This window comes from Anser cygnoides, chromosome 19, assembly GCF_040182565.1.
Source record: "Anser cygnoides isolate HZ-2024a breed goose chromosome 19, Taihu_goose_T2T_genome, whole genome shotgun sequence".
In the NCBI taxonomy this organism is placed as follows: domain Eukaryota; kingdom Metazoa; phylum Chordata; class Aves; order Anseriformes; family Anatidae; genus Anser; species Anser cygnoides.
The window spans coordinates 12,441,229-12,462,261 of NC_089891.1; the positions used below are offsets into that span (position 1 = coordinate 12,441,229).

The 21,033-nt window shown below is 58.5% G+C and overlaps 1 protein-coding gene across 12 annotated transcripts in view; it reads left to right on the forward strand.

The window, feature by feature from the left end:
- Positions 1-21,033, forward strand: part of RBFOX3 (RNA binding fox-1 homolog 3) — a 175,332-nt gene that overhangs the window by 11,020 nt on the left and 143,279 nt on the right. For 10 of the 12 annotated variants that reach the window (XM_066980216.1, XM_066980219.1, XM_066980222.1 and 7 more), the window contains exon 2: positions 15,478-15,648. The exons of 1 other annotated variant lie outside the window; for it this stretch is intronic. The gene's annotated coding sequence lies outside the window, so the exon portion shown is untranslated. Of the gene's footprint in view, positions 1-2,424; positions 2,552-15,477; positions 15,649-21,033 lie in introns of those variants that run through there. One more of the 12 variants, XM_048050293.2, reaches the window with a different exon arrangement.

Below are 21,033 nucleotides of genomic sequence, written 5' to 3' on the forward strand. Positions count from 1 at the left end.
TGAGCGCTGGCAGGAGGTCCCGGCAAGTGAACAAAGCCTCTTCCTACTGGTGAAGGGGAAATGAGTTTTCTGCCACAAACAGAAAAAGGTGATGGAGTGTGTTAAAATGGGACAGGGCAGCCTTGGAGGAGGAGGTTGTAAGAGGGACTGAGCTCGATGATTTCTCCTGTTACACGGCAATGCTTGAGCTGGGAGGAAGGTCCTGAGGCAACTCGCCTCATGTCCAGAGCTGTTTGTCCATCTCGGGAGGTGCTCATTCGCTGTATTTCATGTCCCATTCGCTGTATTGATGTTCCATTTTATCAATGTCTGTGATTTTTATGACTTCTCCAGGGTTTTGTCATTGCTGATGACTCATTTCTCAGCAAAGCCAAGTTTAAGGCTTTTCTAGACTTATATAACAGAGGTTGACATGGGTCCCCGGGGTCTGAACTCTCAACCTTTGTGTCTTTGCTCATCTCCCTCTCTGCTCGAGTTCCAGATTTATTCCTTGTCTGCCTTGCTTGCAAATTGCAGAGCCATTCCCCTGCCTCACCACGCACGATGGTCTCCTAGGGCCTCCCCAGCTCTGCCTGGGCTCGTTCCTTGGCATTTTGTGCGTGCCCGTGGTTCTTCCTGGCCTGTGACAGTCCCTTTGTAGTCCCGAGCACCCCGAAGCACTCCCGCCTGGAGCGACCCCTCAGGTCCCCCCGACATCCCACTGCTGCCTCTTCCTCCGTGCCTGTTTCCCATGTGAGGCACGGGACAATAGTGCAAGGACATTGCAGGAGGCTTGGGCCTTCCCACCATGGCTGACACGAGTCGGGGGGCAGCGTCGGGCCCTGCGTTTGCAGGCCGTGACCATGAGCCCAGGCTGTGATGGAGGCCGGGCCAGGCCCCAGCTCTGCTGCTCCTGCCGCTGTCTGAGGGCAGGGGCAGGCCCGGGGCTGGAGGCAGCGCTGCCGGCTCTGCGGGCCCTGGCCCTGCGTTTGCTGAAGGAACTATTTTGTTATCAGCATTCGCTGCCTGTCCCCTGGGTCTAATTTGTCCTCTCAGTGAGGACGGAGGGGCCTGCCAGGCACTGAGGGTTTAAAGGGTTCGCACGATAAAGATATTATCGCCTGCCCAGCTCAGGAGGAGTCCTAAATATTCCGTGTGTTGTTCTGAGGTGGGTCAATAAGTCCCCATGCCATTACTGCCTAACAGCACATGGGAAGGTCCTGATAAGTTATCGTGTTCATCTGCTCTACTGGGGAGGGAAAAGGATAGTGAGAAGTAAGCACTGCTCTAATCTCTGAGGAATACTTAATAATAGGAGTGTTTCAAGGCACATTTTGATATTCGGTATCTGTGGAGCATGAGGCACAGATAAAGAACATTACCTTTGGCCTCCCTACCTGGAGACACTGTTAAAAAGGCTGAAGCAGTTGATCTTGCACCAGCAGCACCGCAGCTCTCGCCCCACGAGCGGCCGTGTCTGAGGCCGGTGGTCGCTGCGGGGCCACCATTTCCCTGCTGGGCTCGCTGCGGATCAGAGGCCCCTTGCTGACACCGCAGGTCCTGCCAGGGCCCTGGAGGCAACCAAGGGTGCTGACCTTGGACAGCACGGGTCATTAGTCCCCATGCCTAATGGGGTTGGAGGCTCTTCCGGAGGTGCTGGGCGCAGGGATGCTCAGTGCCCCCAGGCCAGAGCCCCATGGCAGAACCGCGCTGGCTGCAGCACGGGGGTGTGGGGGACACGGGACGTCCCCGTGCCTGGCTAGGGGCTGCCTCTGTCCCAGTGCTGCCCGCAGAAGCTGCACGATCCACCGCCACGTGCCAGGGCTTTGCTTCTTCATCGCTGTTCCTTGCGGCTGTAAATGCTTTGCGGGCTGAGTCTGTCCTTCCCCACGTTTTTGTGCTAATTAACTCAGAAAATACAGATTAAGGTGCTATAAAATAAAAAATTACGAGCACAGACAAGTCACTGCCAGTGGAACAACCCAAGTTTGAAGCACGCCGCTTGGGGCCAAGCCTCTGTTTCCAGCTTGTACAAAACCAGATATTCCCAGCATCTTTGGGTGAAAATGCAGCTTCCCCACTCGGTCAGGGCTTTGCTGCTTTGCAGCACCCGGGCAGTGCTGGGCTGATCGGGGGGAAAGTCGGGCATGTGCTGGGCACTTGGGCCAGGAGGGCAGGGGATGGATTTCTTTCCTTCCTTCCATCTTTATTTTTTAATGAAAAATAAAACTGCAAAATTCTCAGAGATGCAGTACAAAAGCTGCCGCTTGAATTTCCCTCAGGAATTTCGTACTTTCTCCCGCAGAGCAGTCACTTGGCTCTGCAGGGCTCATGTCGGAAGGGATTTGTTACTGGCACAGCTGGAGCTGCTTGCTGCTAACAGGATTAAGGAGCTGGGCAGAGCCCCACAGGTGAGATTCGCCAGCTGCCAGGGGGGGTATTCTGGGGCACTTTATAAACACCCTCCATGGCCCAAGGCTCCTTTTGGTGTTGCCTTGCCTGAGCCTGGAGGGAGGAATCACCAGGAAGGGGATTGAGGACGCAGACCCAAGCACGTGCTGCTTTGGAAGAGGTGCGGGGCAGGGATCTGGGGGTGGGTGGCTGCTGTCCCCTGCGGGGAGGTGAGCTGGGACCCTGGGGCAGGGGGTGGGCTGGTGGGAAGCAGCGAGGTGTTTTCCTTCTGCTTGCCTTGCTGCCCAGTCCCAAAGAGCTCTGTCCTCTAGAGCAATTAGCCTACCCTAGGGGTAAAAGTATTGTTTGTGCAGCCTGCTGAAAGGAGAGCAGGAAGGAAAGGGGAGAAGGTGGCTATGAGAGTGAGAAACAAATTGAGCAAAGTGCTTCTGTGTGCACTTACGCTCACCCTGCTTTCTTCATTGGTTTGGTGCAGCTCAGGCACACAGGGTAAACATCTGCAGTGCTCCTCTTGGCTCCTAGCACATAATTGCATGTGTACCAAGGGCCTAGATAAGCTCATTAGTGCCATAAATTACGTAGTGCCAGGACCTTGTGTGATACTGCCCCAGTGAGCAAGACCAGGAGGAGCTCTGCAGCTGGGTGGACCTGGACTGAGTGCAAGGGGAGGCTTGTGGAGCTGCTGGGAGCTGTGCCTGGGGCAGCTGGGTGGAGGTGATGGGAGCTGAGCAGAGCAGGATCTGCTCCCCGTGCAGCACAGTGTGGCTCTCAGAGAAGGGGCTGTTCCCAGGCAAAGCAGGCCCCTTTTTTGCTTGCATCTGCTGTGATCCAGGGAGATCCCCTGCTGCTCTGTGGTGTTGGAGCTGCTTTGCCCCAGGCGTGGCCAAGGAGCTGGGGTGCAGGAGAAGAAAGCACTGATTGTGACCTCCAAGTGAGGCGCAGAGCAGTAGTGTCAGTGTGTTGCATGTAATGAAAGGCCAGGAGCAGCCCCAGCCTGGGCTGGGTCCCTGAGGCAGGTGGAGGGAGGAAGGTGCTGCAGGCAGCTTGTAAAGCTGGGGACAGGGGCAGGAGGAGAGGGCTTTGGTTGCTGCAGGGGGGCTCCTCCTCAGGCAGGAGTGCAGCAGGGCCTGGATGCGGGTCCCTGGGGCAGGGGTTGGTGCCTTACCCCTGTGACACCGCTGCCTTGGTGCTCACAGCATCACCTGGAGAGCCCTGGGGCCAGCAGGAGCGGGTGTGGGTGCAGCGTGGTGGGGTCTGCGGGCAGCCCTGAGGCAGAATCCCCCAAATTGTGCCTTCCCCAGGTGAGAGCAGCAACAGGCCGGTCAGGACCTGGCTTCAGCTGCTCGGGAGCCTTGCACCCTGGCGCAGGGATGCTGTTCCCCCTGCGTGGCCGTAGCACGATGACCCGTGGGCAGTGCCCTGCCTGGTGCGGAGCAGGGATGCGCTGAAGCCCCGCAGGATGCCCAGCGAGCCCCCCCTGCCCGGAGCGAGCCCCTGCCCTGCAGGACGGCCTCCAGCGCTGCTGCCCTGCCGAAGGGGGTCCCGCGGCAGGCGCCGACCCCCCCAGGACAGGGACCCCGGCGCGGCCGTGCCCGGCCTGGCCGCCAGGTGATGCTGTTCGGCCGCCGGCGGGACCGGGCCGGGGGCTCCGTTCGGCCGCCGGTGCTTGGGGGGGGCACAGGACCCCCACCGGGACCGGGTCCCCCTCCGGGGGTCCGCCCGCTCCCGTTATCAGCTGGGATGGAGACGTGCCGTCTGCTTCCTCCGGGAGGAACCGCGCTGCTCAACGCGTTTGGTGTGCAGGGAGGTGGGAGGGAAGGGGCAGAGCTGCTGGCATCTACCCAAAATCAGTGCTCAGGTCCCCCCAAAAAAAAACGTGCCTCCCACCCCAGTCGCTGCCTGGGCCGCAAGGCAGCTGGCCCTGTAGGGCTGGGAGGGGGCAGTGGCAGCAGCGTGCCCTGCACAGGCCCTGGGTGGGCACGGAGCACATCCCGCGTTGAGGGCCGGGAGCAGCCCCCTGGGATCAGGGCTTTGATTTTCTTCCCAGCAGGAGGGGGGAGCCCACCCCTGGGATAGACCTCAGGGGACAGCCGCTTGTCTCATGTTCTCCTCACATGCACGCACAGAAATCTGCCTTTAGCACAACCCGGTGCTCTAATGCTCTCGAGACATCACCCGGTGTCTGGTCCCTGAAGGCCCACCTGCAGAGATCGGTGCTGCTTCTCTCTGTAGCTTGGGTCAGGTCAGGCTCTGGCCATCGGGATTCAGTGTGGTGGGAAGCGGAGTAACGGGTCAGGATTGTGGGTGACAGCCTCGGGGGGTGTGCAAAGGGGGCATGGAGCTGGAGTTCAGGGATGGGGTCAGGACGGTGTGAGTAGCTGGGTGTCTGGTGGAGCCCGAGGCAAGAGCGTGGCAGGGTCTTGGTGCCAGGGCTGAGTCAGCTGCAGCGCTGTCAGCAGGACCTGGAGGGGGGCCCACGCGCTGTCTGGGGCTGTCGGCTTTCCTCAGCACTGAATTTGCTCAGGGGGTGAAAATCAAGCCTCTCTCCTGAGGAAGCCCTGTGTGCGGTGGCTCAGCCGAGTGCCGGCACCACTCAGACGGGCTCCAAGCATGGGGGGCACTGGGGCGTCTTCTTTCAAGGCTGGGCCTGGGTAAGCCCTGACTCTGCAGGAGCTCTCTGTACTTGGGTCTGATGCAAAGCCTTGGAGGGTGACTTTTCCATCTAGTTTGTGTGTCTTCTGTGTAGCAGACTTTGGGGAACGACCCGGCACAATGCTCAAGGTGAGGAGAACCAAGGGACCAGAGTGGTGAGGAAATCTCTGCAGCTGGCCCTCCTCTGGGAGGCAGCTCTGGCAGCATGGGTGTGAGCAAGCAGCAGGGTGGGTGAGGCTCTGTGCACCTTCCCCGAATGCCCATTGCCTCCCGCACTGCTCAGCTGCTCCCCTCCTTGGCTGGGCCCGCAGCGAGGACCACTGCTTTCAGTTCACTGCAGCCTTCGGTCCCCAGGTGAAAGGGTAAAGCTGTGGCTCTTGCTCTCCACAGCTAAGTGATGTCCCTGGATGATGACAAGGGGCTCAAGTCCCTTCTCTTTCCCCTGCCAGCTGTGGTCCTGTTCCCTCTCACATGGCTTCTGCTATTGCTGCCAAACACTCGTTTGTTCCAGGGTCTGTGGGTGCTTCCTGGGGCTTCTCAGTGAGCTGTGCCCTGGGGTCTGGGCCCTGAGGAGTGGGGCAGGCTCAGCCCCGTCTCTCCTGGCTGTGGCCTGGCTCTGCCCCCACCTGGGACCCTTCCTCGGTTTCTCGGTTAAACCCGGTATCGACCGCTGCATCAGAGCCCGGGGCTCTTTCTCAGCTTTCTTAGCTAATGGCTGTGTCTGCCTCCCATTGATCCTCAGCTGTAGAGCTCATTGATTAAGTACATTTCTTATTATGCTTAATGGTATTTTACTCCTTTATGTGCTTACCTCATGCCAGATGCTTGTCCTGTGCTTCTGCCTGCAACTGGGAGAATTCCTCTGGTCGGAGGCCGTGTCCCTGGCTGTGCCAGCCCTGCTTCCCTCCCCTTGGCCGCCTCACCTGCTGCCTGCCTGGCCTGCCTTCCTGCTTTCCTCATCTTCCTTTTCTTCCTGGGCCAGGACAAATCCCCCTGCTCCTGTCCTCCAGTTCCTTGCCCTGAGTCCCTGCTCCTGTGCCCTCCTCAGAGATTTGTTTTTCTCCCTGCACCACCAGAAAGAGGACGAGCAACAAGGCGGCTGCTGTGCCCAAAGCATCAAGGGGGCTGTGCCTGCCCTGCCTCTGCGCAGCTCTTAGTGCATCGTGCTAATGTCTCTGCTTATTTCCTGCAAGGGACTTTGCACTGGGCTCCTTTTTTGCTTGGTTGTGCTGCCTTCCTTGCTGCTTACTGCAGACACCCCCAGCCCTGCAGAGCCCCAGTGCTTGCAGGCTTGCCCTCCCTTTCTGGAGCATCTTGACCAGCAGGGTGACCAGCAAGCAGCTCTTGCTAGGATCATTCTCCTGGTTGCATCTTACAGACTCCACAGAGCCTCTTGAGAGCCAGGAGGGCTTTAGTTAGTCTTGGCCAGTGGGGTGTGGGTTTCTGCCCCTGTCCCTCCCAGGAGTCTGGTGCCAGACACGGGAGGAGGTGGGTAAGCATGTCAGCAGGTGTCACCCAACAGGGCAAAAGCATCTCCCCGTAAGATCAGCCCTAATTTTTCTGCAGCAAAAGGATGTTGCCAGTCCAGCAGCTGGAGCAGCCCTGCCCTGCCCTGCCGCCTGTCCCAGCAGCCCACCCAGCTGGGGGGGATGCAGCAGCCAGGCTGCTGGGTTTCCTTTTGCCTGCCCTCACACAAACACCTTCACACTCCACACGCACTGTATGTTGCTTCACTCTGCGCCTCACCTCCTTTCAACTCTCTTGCATGCATCATTCAAAAGCCATAACATTATTGGGCATAAAATATTTACTTAACTGAGCTTTTTGCAAATATTCCCCTCCATTATTTTTCCTCCTTTTGGGAGCAGACACTGCTTCTCCTGTGCTCTCAAATGGCTTCTCTTGAATAATACAACAAGAACATATGAACACCCACTAGCCTTTTTCTTTCTCTTGAAATACCCATAAATAAATGGTGTCACCAACCCATTACGGCTACCCCAGGACCGTGGCTCAGGCACACCCAGTAACACAGGCCCCTCCTGTGCGATCGCCTCCCTGTTGGGAGAGGGGCAGGCAGGGAATTGCCTGGGGAGGGAGCATAAATACATGAGGAGATCTGACATGGGGGTTTCTTAATATTAATACCCTGCATCCTTTCAGAAGGGACATCTGAAGTTTAGCAGAGGGAACGCAGGACCGAGCTCGGATGCTGGCCGACTGCTCGGAACAAAATTCCCTGCGGCAGTGACGTGGCTCAGTGCTGAGAGGGCTGCCCGAGGCACAGCGATGCTGGGGGGGCTGCTCCGGCTGGCGGGCCTTGACAGCTCTTAGAGAGCAGGGTAAAATATCGTATGAGCTTGAGGCAGCTGGGTCGGATGATGGTGCTTTTAGAAGCATTGGATGCTGAGGATGCTCTCCCTGTGCAGGAAGGCATCGGGCTGCCCGCCGCAGCTGCAGGCTGCTGCTTGGGGAACGGGGGCTGTGGAAGGACCCCAGGGGGTGCTGGGGGCCTGGCCACGGGGTGCCGTGCTGGCTCGGGTGCCCCGTGGGGTGTCCGTGTGTCAGTGTCAGGCGTGGGGCGCGCTGTGCCTGCAGAGCCGGCGCTGTCCGCGGTGCTGAGGCCGGCGGCGCCCAGCCCCAGGCGTGCTCCCGCTGGGGAGGTGTGAAGTCAGCTCGGAGGGAGGAAAATTGCAAATGGCACGGAAATGCCTCCCAAGCCGGTACCATGTTCACTTGTACGTGTGTTGTGATCGTTGGCCTAATGTGATCAGAGCCCCCGGGGCTTCGCTGCCTGCAAAGAAACAGGGAGGGAAATGCGCTGGGAGGAGGCAGTGGGGATCCACGTGAAGTTGTCCCCCCCCCTGGGAGAGCTGGCCTAGGGATCTGTGAATTTCACCTCATCTGCTGGGAGTTACCAGTAATAGCTGGGGTAGTTTAAGGCTGGTTGGGCCAGGCTGTGGGAGAATCTCGCAGTGTGAGGGGCTGGGTGGGAAAATGGCAGGCGAACATCGCCGAGGCCGAGTAACGCAGATGAGAACACGTCCTTAGCTGTGAAACACAGAGCAGGCTTTTAATACTCCCTACTCAGGAAAAGAGTCCTCGCGGCTGCTGTGGGTAGTTCTGTGAAAATGTCACCTCGGTGCCCGGTGTCAGTCAAATAGGGCGAGTTGGTCGTTAGTAGTTATTAGGAAAGGGACTGAAAACAAAACAGGCGGCAGCGCTGTGCCCAGGCACAATGCTCTGTCGCAGTGCAAATGTTGTGTGCGGCTCTCGTTGCCCAATCACAACAAGGAGATAGTTGAACTAGAAAAGGTAAAGAAAAGGATGACAAGGCTGATCAAAGGCACAGAACAGCTCCTGTATGAGGAGACTAATAAATTAGGACTCTCTTGGTTAGAGAGACAATTGAGGTGATATATGATACAGTTCTGTAAACTCAGGAGTGGTATAAAGGTGAGTACAGGAAATGAATATTCACTATTTCTCATAAGTGTGGTATCAAATGAAACAGTCAACAGACTTAAAACAGAGAAGGCTGTTTTCTTTTTTCATGCAGTACTTAATTACGTTGTGGAGCTCGGCACTACAGGGCGGTTCAGGGACCGCCAGCCCCTGGTTCAGAAAGCAATTAGGCAAGTTCAAGGAGGACGGATGCATTAGCAGTTACTCCACACGGCGATGCAGACGCAGTGCCCAGCTCGAGGAGCACTCTGCGACGGCCGGGTGCCGTGGCTGTTTTTGGCATGAGAGCACAGGCGGTCTGGGTGGTGGCGGCTTGGCTGAGCCCTGCTCCCCACCTGCGGCCGGGGTTCCCTTGGCTCCCCCTTGCTCTCCCAGGGTGGAAGGCAGGCCCAAGAGTGGGAAACATGGGCTGGGTACGGCCCCGCGGGGCTGCTGGGGAACTGAGAGCCTGTGGGGCGCGCAGAGCCTGAAGCACAGTGGTGCCCAGCAGGGGCCAGGCTGTGGGTAGTTCAGGGCACGCTGCTGCTGCTTTATCTATTGCTCCCCCTTCTGCAGTAACCCGCTGTAACCATCTCCGTCCCTAACTGGAGCTTAGCTGGCCACGGCATCAGCTCATCTCGGCTCGGGACATGCCTTTGTGTCATCGAGGAGCATTTAAGTGTTTTGCTGTTACAGCGAGGCGAACAGACCTTTCCCTGTAATGCTGGCAAATCCCTGCTCCTGAGGAGCAGTTAATTGATTTCCCTTTTCATTGCGCCTCTTCTCCCTGTGGCTGTGCTGACACCCGGGCTGCCCGGAGATCTCTGCCTGAGCTCAGAGTCAGTGGCTGCGACAGGCAGATCCTGAAATTATTGATAAACACTCATTGGGGCTGGAGCCTGGTAAATTGCCAGCAACCCCAGCGGATTTCTCTCTTGCCAGCATCATTTTTCTTGATGACAGCATGTTCAGAAGTTTGTCAGGGAGGGGGCAGGGCCTCCTGGTAACTTTTTGTTGTTGTTTTTTTTTTGAGCATCAGTTGTTTTAAAAGATCCCTGCCTAAGAGAAGAGGGGATGGTGATTGGTGCCTGTGGGTCTGTCCTCCACTGTTCCCGGTGGCTGGGTTTGCTCTCGCAGGCTGGCCCTGGCCGTGCCTTTCAGGGCCGTTTGTTGGATCCTGGCTGCTGCGTCGCTGCCCCATCCTCTGCTCGGGGGCACCCCCTGCACACCAGCGGGGGCTGCACCACGCCAGCCGTGCTCCGGGCAGAGAAGAGCCAGCGGGGGCTTGTGGCTGGGGCAGGACGACCCCGCTTCAGAGGTGGGAAGGAGGTGGGGAGATGTGAAGGGATGGCTGGACCGGGGAGCCTGCCCTCCCCTCGGCTGCAAAAATCAACTCTAGCATCTCTCGCGGCAAGTTCCTAGCAGGCCAGCGTGCAATTTTTGCAAGCGTGTCGCTGTGTGCCCAGCTTACGCAGCGCATACAAATGCGGCTGCATGTGGCAGTAGCTGTGTTGTCTCTAGCTGTTGCTCTCTCTAGAGCTTGGAGCATTTTTCTCTCTGCTAGGTCTGCTAATTAGTGGGAGGTTGTGGATCAGGAACAGAGGGAAATGTCCTTCTGTGGTTCTGGCACTAGAAATAATTGAGCCATTTTTCACCTATGGCCAATCTAATTCTGTCCACATCTTGATTTTTCTCTTAATAGCTTGGGGATACTGTTGGCAGCAACAGGATTCACAGCCATGTCCAAGCTTTTCAGTAATCGCTTGGATTTCGCGCTCTCTTGCTAACTGGTTGCTGGTTTCTTCTTACTTCTTGCCTGGGCCCCTCCAGGCAAGGGAAGGGAAGGGACAGGAGCTCATTTCCACCGAGCTGTGCTGGCCGTGGCACCGAGAGCCCTCAGTCCCTTCCCGGGGCAGCAGCACAAGACTGTGCACCCAGCAGCGAGCAGCCACACGTCCCGGCAGAGGTTGCTTGTTTCTGGTTTGGGTCCCTCTGCTGCCCGGTCCTGCTGGCCCCTCTGCCCCCCTCCAGGTCCCCCTTGGTGCCACGGGCACTCACAGCACCTCTCGCAGTGGGAAGAGGCAGGGATGCAGCTCCTTGGGCTGCCGAGGGGAGACACAACCACAGCCTGTGCACCCCAGCATCTCTGTCCCTCTGCCTTCCTGGGCTGGGCTCCCTGGCAGGGGCTGCGGGACGGGCAGGGCTGGCAGCATCCGTCCTGCCCCCCCGACCCCTGCCGGGGCTCTGCAGGAGCAGCTCGCCTCGCTCTGCGCCTAATGAGCGCGTTCCTGCACACCCAGGCTCTCCCAAACCGAGCAAATACCCTGTTACAGTTGTCATGGAAATTAGAAAGTGTGTCTGTTTGAGTTTCCTCAGCGCAGGGCTCCGTGTTCCCAGCGGCTTGTACATCAGAAAGCCTCTCGCAGCGCTAATGCGGGAGCAGCTCTCATTAGGTGGCTGGGACTCTCGGTGGGCAGCCGCCACTTTCCCCAGACAAGCCGGTGCTGAGGGCCGAGTGCCACAATTTAACGTGTCAGGCTTCTTTAAGCCTGAGAAAGTGAAGATGTTCACGGCAAACTGAAAGGTGCGATTTATCAATGCTGCTCCCCAGAGGCTCGGGGCCTGTCAGGCACCAAAAAATCACATACATCACTGGGGGGGGGGGGTGGAGAGAGCTGCTGCCTCCTCTCTCTTTTTTTTATTTTTTGGCCATTTCATTTTATGGAAGTGCCAGAGCTCTGAGGCCAGGGGCAGCAGCGCAGCAGCCGGCCCTCTGCACGCGGATCTCGGGGCCCGTGAGCTGCCGAGATGGATGGATGCAGCTTGGGGCTCCCGGTGCTGTCTGGAAATCTCTCTTCACACGTGTTTTTGGAGGCTGGGAGGCTGAGGACTATGTGTGAGGATGTCTCCAGCCTTTGACACGAGTGACATTGTCCCCAGCTTCACCCCCCTGTCCTCCACAAATTTCCCTCTGTGCGTGTGTGTGCATGCAGATTTCATTGCTTTTTTCTTTATAACATTTTATTTTTCCATTGTTTATGGGCCATGGGATTGGAAGCGAAGCATTTGCTTAATTGCTGTCAGGCAAGGAAATGGGTTATAAAGTTGCCAAGGGAAGAAATAAATGACTCTAGGGTGAGCAGAAGGGAGTGGGGCTGATAGGAAGGGGAAGGGGAGAAAGGCTGGGGATAAGAAGGGCTGAAAGGGAAAGGAGGAGAAAGAACAGAAAGGGATCGGTAGGTGGCAAAGGGAGCTGCCTCGGGGGAATATGGGGGGGCCTCTCCCTGCCCCTGAGCTGGGCACCTTCCTGGCAAGGAGTGGTGAAACGTGCCCAGAGGGGAAAGTGTGCTGGGAACAGCCTGGGCTGAGGCGCCTCCTCCCCGCGTTGCTCCTCCACCTTCAGCCGTCCCGTTTCACCGAGCTGGCTTTTCCAGGTATGCCCTGGGTGCTGGGGACGTCCCCGTCCTGGCCTCGACAGGTTCTCCAGGCGTGTCCGCTCGCCTGCTGCTGGTGCCCCGAGGAGGGGGCAGCAGTGAAGGGGCAGCCCTGCTGCTGAGGTCCCCCAAGGCAGGGGGTCCCCAAGTGCTCCCCACCCCACTCCTGGGGCCACGCGGGTCCCTGGGGCTCTGGGAGAGGCAGCGAGGGGGGTGCCCGTGGTGGTGTCTGGGTGCTGGGGCAGGGGGAGCAGGGTCTGGCTCTGCCTGGTGCAGGTGACCCCCGGGACATTGCTGCTCGCCCCTCTCGCGCTGCACGTGGAGCTGTCGGAGCATTTTGTGGAGGGAAATTGGGGTGAGCCAAACCCCTCCCCTTGTCCTGGCCGCTGTTGCTGCGGTCTGTTAGCCCAGATCTTGGCTTTATCTGCATCGCTTTCTTGTTTCCTTCATTATTTCCCCGAGTCTCACCCTCCACCATGTCATCTTCATTGCACGGCTCCTCCCTCTCCCCATTTGCCACATTACTGCAGCAAGGACTCACTTTCCCATCTTTTAGTCTCAGTGCCATACATAAAAGCGCTCTGATGGCCATGGCGTGATAGCAAAGACAGAACTTAATTTCACAGCATTTTCATGTAATACTCCATAAAACCGAACAAATTTGCTGGAGTCCAAATCCATCTCATTATGCAGAGTCATTGAAAGAGGCTTTTAGATTCTGGGACTCAGCGCTCAACTAGGGGATGTTACAGAAGAAGAGAAAAATAATTAATTAGGTGCTGCTCTGTATCTTTGATCCTGCATGGCAAGGCACATTAAATAAAATGCCTGGCTCATGAATAAATGCTGCACGGAGTCCTGTTTTTTCGACCTCACTGAGAAAAAAGTCTGAGGTGGAGGAGGGGAAATTCCTGTCCCGAGCCCTCTGTGCCTTCCTCGGGAGCAGAGCAGAGATGAGAGGAGAAGCCGGAGCAGTGCAGGGCATCTCCTGGGGCAAGAGCGGCCCTGGTGCAGTTGCAGAAGCCAAGCGTGGGCGCAGTGTGGTGGCAGGGTGCTGGGGGTAGGGACGGGATGCCGGAGCACCCAGTTCCTCTGGAGCTCTGCTGACGCCCCCGCTGCTCCCAGGGGTCCTGCAGGGCACAGCCAGGGCCAGATCCAGCCCTGCTGGGAGAGGCTTGGAGGTGAGGAGCTGAGGCTGTGGTGGTCTGGGTGCGGTGCTGTGTGCCTGGACCCTGCAGCAATTCCCCGTCCTCCCCCAAGCCCGCACACTTAGATCTGTTCTCTGTACGCAGCTGCCGTTGGTCTCAGCCTTTGTAAGTGAGCTTGAAATTAACGGGTGGCTTGTATTGTTTTGAGTGATGCAGTTGGTGAGATGCAAGGGCTGAGGATCCAGCCTGGGTGCGTGGGTTTGGGTGGGCGCTGTGCAAGGCGAGGGCAGCCCGGTGGGACAGGGGTTGCCCCAGTGCCCCCCGGCCGGTTTGGAAATGAGCCTGTGCGTGCTTGGCGTGCTTCCTCGCACAGCAAGGACGTGCTCTCCATCACGCCCGTCGTTTGGCCAGAGGAGCTGATTTGAGCAGCCAGCGCTAACCCAGGCAGGGGAGCGGGAGGTGCCCAGGAGAAGCCTCGAAGTCTGGCGTTGTTCTTGGACATCTCCCGGTGTCCTGGTATGGGAACAAGTCCTGGCCAGGGCTCCCCCACCCGATCAATTGGGGCTGCTGCTGCCCGGCTGTGGCGCGGGTGCTCTGTCCCCCGGGGTGAGCCGCAGTGCGAGGCAGGTGGATTAAAAATGTACCAGCAAAGCAATCCTGCAGGGGAGAGAGCTCGCTTCACCTCGTGGTGTTAATTAATCTCCAAGCCAATGAGGACGCTCTCATCTGGTCTTTACTTAATCCATAACCCAGAAATCCTCAAATTATGTCATTTGTTCAATACAGATGAAATTAATTACTCTGGGAAATAGGCAACAAGTTGCATTTCTGATGCCCCTTATCGCATAATCAAATCTACAAAGTGCTTTCTGTGCAGCCGCAGTGGCAGCAGTGGGATTGCCTGCAGCAGTCATGAAATACTGAGCAGCATCCTCTATAAATCTGGCACGGTGCTGACTCTTACAGGAAACCTATGGCTGAGCGAGGGCTGCGAAGGCTCTGCAGAAGTGCTTGCGGTGAAGCAGCACACGGCGCTGGGGGAGCGAGGGCAGGGAGGGCCCTGCTCCTGCCTCCGCTCTGCGTGTGGAGCAGCCCCTGCGAAGTGCACGATGCCCCAGCGCCCACTGCTAGCCCCCCCTTGTATTTATCGCCTCTTCCTGGGCTCTTAAATGGGGTCCGTTTAAGGAGGGCTGGGGTGTGGGAGGCTGCTGCAGCGGGGACAGGAGCGTGTTGGTCCCATGGGTTCTTGCCTCCGTCGCGGGCACTGTGGTGCCGCTGATCCCTGCTTGTCCTGGGTGCTTCTCACACGCGCTGAGAAAATCCTTGGAGGTGCTCGCTGGAGCCTGCAGCAGGGGAGCCTGCGTGCTACGGCACAGCAGAGATCTCGTAGAGAGCACTAAAGATGATTCCCAAAGGCTTAAGAGCAGAATTCGCAGCCCAAGTATGCTCCCTCCTTCAGACGCTCAGCTGCAGAGCGCTGTTCTTGCATCTAAACTGCAGACTGGCTTCAAGTGCAAACAGAGCAAATCCCCCCAAACACTAACCAGCAGGAGGGAGCTCTGCAGCGGGACGAAGCCTCGGGGCTGCCTGCCCCTGCTCTCCCTGCCCGGAGCCCAAAGGCATCGCCGCTGGCCTGGCCGGGGTGCTGCTGCTGGAGGGCAAGGCCTCCTGTGAGGGGCTGGGGCAGCTACCAGCGTGCCCACGACTAACACGTTAAGAGCTGCTGTAACAAAAAATCTATACTAGTTGTTTGCTAAAATGGCGGTAATGAATTGAAAAATATTACGGGCTGATAAAGGCGGCTTTTGCAGAGGCATGTTAGGGCCTTTAACCCAGCTCTCGAGCTCGCCTGGGTCACCAGACACTGTAAAATCTATTCAGAGAAAATAGAAATGTAATTTCTCTCTGCCCTATCAATTTAAATAAATTAACTATTAGATTAGCTGCACTTAAAACAAAACAAGAAATCAATCCTACCAGCCCTGGCTGCTATTAAACTATGCTTTGCACCGCTAAACCTGTAATTGCCGCCGGTCCCCAGGAAAGGGGGGCAGGCTGGCTGCGAGGCGCCCTCGGCTGCGTGCCCGGGGCGAGTGCCCGAGGTGCCTGCGACCTGGGAGCTGGGGCTCAGCGCGCTCGCGAGGGGCTGCTTGGTGCTGCTGCACCCTCTGCTGCTCTTGGCTTCTCCCAGCGGTGCCAGAACGGGGCAGGCGGCAGCGCTGGTGCTGGGGGGGCTGCTGCATCCACTGGGTTTCTGAAGCAGCATTTCAGACATGGCTGGTCCTCTTTTATTTTTTTTTTACCTTCTTTCTGCTGAAACTGCCTTCTTGTGCAGACCTGCTTGAGCTCCTCAGATAAATTAGCATCTAAGGGATTTTCTTTTTTTTTTTTCTCTACGTTTTGTGCAGTTGCGTAAGAGGGAAGAAGAGAGGAGCCCAAGCAGCAGATCGCTTTGTAGAGGAGCACGGAGCAGCCGTAGCCGGGGCTGCCGTCTCTCCCTGCTGCTGGCAGAGCTCAGACATTTCGGCTGGATGAAGCGCACGCGTTGTGATCTCCGCGGCGTTCCTGGGAGCGTCTCGGTGAGCGTGCGTAGGGCGGGGGGAGCCCGGGGGGGCGTGCAGGCACTTCATGCTCTTCCTCGCGGGCCTGCTCACCTGCGGGCTCCAGCGGGGAGCTCCCAGCTTTCCCCGTTTGGGGGCTGGCCGCGGTCCTTGGAGGAAGCTGCCCGCTCTAATCCCTCCTGGATCTTGGGGAGCTGCGTGTTGGGAGTGCAGGCGCCAGCCCCCGGCTGCTCCCTGCCCTGCTCCTCTCCCGGGGGGTGAGGAAGCCGCCTTGCAAAGGGACGCGGGGGCAGGCGGGGGGCTGCCAGCACCCCCCTCTGCAGCAGCTGCGGGAGCTCCGGGGGCTTCCCTGCTGATGCGGTTCTGGGGAGAGGAGGAGGAGGAGGGTGGCACCCACTGGGCTGCCTCTCCCGCTGACCTCACCCCATCGATCTGTGCCGATCCCGGTCTGATGAGATGTGTGAAGCGATCGATATACCTGCAGCGCTGCGAGCGAACAGGGGCCGGCAGGGTTTAACCCTTCATGCCCTCCCCGCCGTGGGTCCCCCGGTGGCTCTGGGGGTGCTCGCAGGGCACTCGGGTCTGGCTGCTCAGGCTGCGGTCTGCGCGCCACCGCTGCCTGCTAGGGGGGTCTCAGATCATACCTGTACCACTGACCGTGCGTCCCACGGTGTCCCCTGCTGTGCCTGGCCCATCTGGGTGCCCCAGCCTTCGAGCTACCTGCTTCCTTGGGGATTTTTTAGCCGCCTTTTGCCTCCTCAGAAAACTCCAGAGAGGGGCACGGGAAGAGTTGGGGGGAGGAAGGAAAATGGAAGGGGAGAAGGGACGACGACTCCAAAGGCTCAAATGTGCAGAAGGGTCAAGAAAACTGTGGTTGGAGGAGGGGGTGCACGGGGCTGCTTGTGCAGTCGCCCCGTGGCTGTGCACACCCGGGGTGCTCAGCCACGGCTGCAGCCCTGCTGCGAGGGGGGCCGGGGGGCTCGGGAGCTGCCGGTGAGCAGGGGCCGCGTGGATCCTCGAGCAGCCACGTGCAACCATGCGCTGCTGTGGGCACGTTCACAGCCTTCACCAGAAGCGGTTCTGCCAAGGCATAAGGAATGTAGGTAAATGGGATTATCTCACAAAAGGGAACGGCAAAATAATAAATGTCCCTGTAACAGCAACGCCCTGGTGCACGGCCGGAGCCAGGGAGCTGCAGGGGTGAGCGGCGCTGCCCACAGCCAGCACGGAGCCGCGGCTGCGCCCGTGTTAGGGCACCCTGCGGGGTGCAGTGGAGTGGGGTTGGAGCTGTGCTACCGAGGGGCCCCTTGGCATGTGGGGAAGCTGCTTTTTGGGACCTGACTCTGGCTCCTTGTAAGTACAAAGCCGTTGCTGTTCAGGGTTGAGCACCCCAAGTCTGTTCTTCAGGGTGAAACAAACTCGGTGTCCTCACCAGCGGCACCGCCGTGCCCCCGCTGGGCTGCTGGGCACTCGGGTCTGTGGCCAGAGGGGGTCTTTGCTGGCAGCGTGTGGACCAGGCTGCCTGCATCCCACCTTGCCCACGGCGCTCCTCCGGGCATTGCAGGAGGAAATGCACAGAAATTCCCCAGCTGACTTGGTTATGGCGACAGGGACTAATTCCGCTGATAGTGGGGAAGGCTCTTTAGCTGCATTAACGAGCTGGAATCTGATGGATAAAGGGGAAGAAAATCAGTCTTCTCTGCATCACTCACTGGAGACTTTATCAGACTTGCCACAATTAGGAAAATTCACATTGAAGGCATCATTTATAAAGGACTAGAATAAGAGAAAACATTTGGCCCAGAGGGAAGCAGAGAAGGAATTTAAGTCGCCTCTCATCTTTCATCATTTGCCTTCTCCCTCTCCTATCTTGGCAGATCCAGTATTTTGCTTTGTCTCCTTCAGGTGACTAATCATTAGACTAATTAGTAGTTAATCAATGTTTAATTAAAACATAGCTGTTAATTACTGGAGGTGCTACTGTAGGTTGGATGTGAAATGTTATGAAAATGTTTTTAAGGGCAGTTCATACGACCGTGGCGCCTCTCCCTCATCTCTGCTTGGCCGGGGTGCTCTCCCCCGGGAGCTTCTCGCCCAGCTGAACCACGGGGACGTTTGCTGCACCCTGGACGGATGCTGCCCTGGCGTGTGCTTCCCAGCGAGCACCCAGCCAACAGCAAAGTGCAGTAGTGCTGCTGCTGCTGTTCCTTCATCTCCCTGCTCAGCCTTGGCCTGCTCACCTAAATCACGCTTCAGGCCGAGGCCAGGCCGCAGGGTCTGGCTCCGGAGATGGAGGCTTCGTCTGCACCTTCCTCTGCGTGCAGGAGCCTGGAAGGTTTCCGTGCACAACCCGCTGAAAAAAAGCCACTGAGCCCGTTGGGTATTCCCCCCGTGACAGGTATCTGGTCACCCAGGTGTGCTGCTGCCTCCAGGTCCCAGCTCACACCAGCACCCCGTGGGGACCCCCCACCTGCTCTGTAATTCTGCCGCTCCCTCCCCGCTCAGCCCCGTGCCCTTTGGGGCTGCAGGGGCTGGGGGCACCGTGCCTTGTCAGCGGGCCCCAAAGCCCTTATGGATCCGCACAGCGGGTGCCTAGGAGAGGCTGGGGCTGGGGAGCACCCCCAAGCAGAAAACCCATCCGTCCCCCCCCCGGGGCTGCCGGGCCTCCCTCCTGCAGCCTGCGCGCTGACCCCGCGGTGAACAGGCACTCTGCAAGTGCTGTACATATGCTAATCGCACGATTTACATTCTCTCTGCTCTTTACATTCCTTATTTCACTTTACTTGTCATTTTATGGCTCATTTTAATTTCTTGAGAGCAGGCCCGTAGGATAATAAGGTCTGGTGCTGCGGAGGGTCCCGAGGCAGACAGCGTGTCTCCATCCAGACGCAGAGGCGGGCAGTGCAGCCGTCGTGCCTGCGTCTGCCTCGGGCGGGTGCCGTGCTCCTCACCTGGGGAAGGTGCAGGGGTTCCTCTGCCGCAGTGGTGATGCCGGGGCCCCTGGGGAGACAGCTCCTGCCTCGGTGCTTCCCCTGCTCCTCCTCTGGCTGTGGTTTCTGTGGAAATGGGCACCCTTCGCAGGGGTCGCTAATCCCCGCTGGTTTCTGTCGCACCGAGGGTGTTTGCTGCGAGGCCGGGGGAGGCTCCGGAGCTCTCCCGATGGAGGCACTGGGGAATCTCAGCCCTCGTCCCGAGCATACCGTCCGTGGCTCTGTTCTCTTGTCACCTCCGAGCTGCCATGGGGGCAGAGCTGGGACTGTCCCTACGCAGCGCCTGCTCCTCGCTCCCAGCTGCGGGCCGGGGCTCAGGACCCTGCCACCGAGCAGAAGGGGGCTTGCCCTGCTCCTGCCAAGCGCAGGGTGAGGGGGCTGCAGGAAGGCAAGGGTGCCGTGTTGGTTTGCTTGCTTCGTGCCACTGGATACGTTATTTTTTGAGAAAAAAAAAATATCATTTTTTTCCCCTGCTAGTTAGAGAAAGATGCTGACAACAGACCAGGATTTTAGTGATTTAGATGGTGACAACGCAAGGAAAGGGAGCTATGTTTAGAAATAATTGCTTTGTCTTTTGCAGAGGTATTAGTGCTTCCATGCTGGCAGTTACAGGAATTAGCTGAAGGTATTGGTGACATAAATACAGAAGCAAAATTATTGCTACTTATAATCACTTTCATGTGTGTGAGAGAGTGGTGGAAAGGATGGAGGGAGGAGAAGGAAGCCGCCAGAAGGGCAGGCACAGCTCGGCCCTCAGGGTGAAGTCGGCACTTCCCCGCGGCTGGTTCTGGTGCTGCGGGGAGGTGCGTGGGCAGCGGCTCGGTGGGCTGGGAGCTGGGGCAGACGGGGCTCCCCCACCCAAACAGGGCCCTGGGGGGCCACAGGAGCCCCCGGCTGCTGGCTCGGAGTGAGAGCCTCCCACCGCTGTGGTGCTGCTTGTCCCGGGGACCGGCGCCAGCCTTTGGGGAGCGATCTGGGAAGCGATCGCTGTGCTTTTTTTTATTTTTTTTCTTAACTAGTAGCGAGGGGAGCCTGACATTTTGCTTCTAAAAAATCATTAAACAGCCAAGGAAGGAGCCAGGGTGTAGTGAAGAGAACAAAACGGTTCCAGATGAGCAGCTGCGAGCGGCGCGGTGCGGCTGCGGCGGGGGAACTCGCAGCGTGGGGGCTTTATGGCTGTGGTGTCCCCGGTTGCCACCCGCGTGGCAGGGAAGGCGGCTTGCTTGGGTCCTGCCTGCGACGGGCACGCGCCTGGCACCGAGGTGGTGGGGATGGGGTGGGGATGGTCTCTGCGGCCGGGACAAGCTGGAGAGCTGCAGGCACGCAGCGCGTGAAATGGAAACGGTCAGATCCTGCTGCAGCGAGGACGGGGGGGAGTCTGCTGCGGGGAGCCGGCAGCACAGAGGTGCACAGCCGGGGACAGCGTTCGCTCCCTGTCCTCCTGGTCCCAGAACCTGGTGCACCCTGCCCGGGCGGCAACTTGGGCTGAGCAGCAAAATGGGGGGGGGGGATTAAGCTGCTGCAACATTTTGGCTGTCAGAATGGGGCTGGATGGTGGTATTTAAGGTCAGTGCTGATGGCCCCGTGTGGATGCGGGTGCTCACCTGAGACAAGGCAGCCCCGCGTCCCACGTGTGCCCAGCGTGGCAGCAGTCGGGAGCGTGGAGGGTGCCCTGGGAGCACGGAGGGTGCTCTCGCAGCAGCGGCCCGTGGGTGCTGCTCCCCAGCCCAGGTTCTCGTGGCCGGCCGGCACCGCTGTGCTGCCCCCGGCCTGCGGCAGGGCTGGGTGTGCCATGTGAACTCGGGCGTGGGGAAGGAACCGATCTCTGATGGAACAAGGCCCTTCATGCTTTCAGATATTAAATTCCATGCAGAATATTAAATAATTTCCTCTTCAATGATCCCAGTAAATTTAATTAGCTCTTGTTCCCCCGATAGAGTTGTCTCTCCGTTCCTGAAGCGCTGCATTTGGAAGGAAGGGGAACTCGGCTCATGTTTTAAGCGCTGTCTTCCTGCAGTGCACGCAGCAATCGCCACGAGGTGAGGGCGGCCCCTCGACCGCCGCTGCGTTTCTCTTCCCACCGCCATCTCCCAGCCATTCACCGCTGGAGATGAGCTGCATCCGAACCGCGGGAGCTGTGTCCCAAACCTCACTTGGGAAAGCACAGGCAGAGAAACCAAGTGCAGAAGTGCTCGCTTCAAGGTGGCAAAACGCTGGTGGGTCCGTGGGGCTGCCGTGCCTGGTGCCAAGGAGCGGACCCGGCTCGGGAGATGCAGGCTGTGCATGGAGCCGCTGCAGCAGGGGTGGGGGCACGGAGCGGGCTCTGCACGGCACGGCCACGTCACCGGTGCCACACCAGGGGTGCCTTCAGAGCAGGGTTCCCAGCGCTGGCTGCAGGGACTCGCCCCAGGAC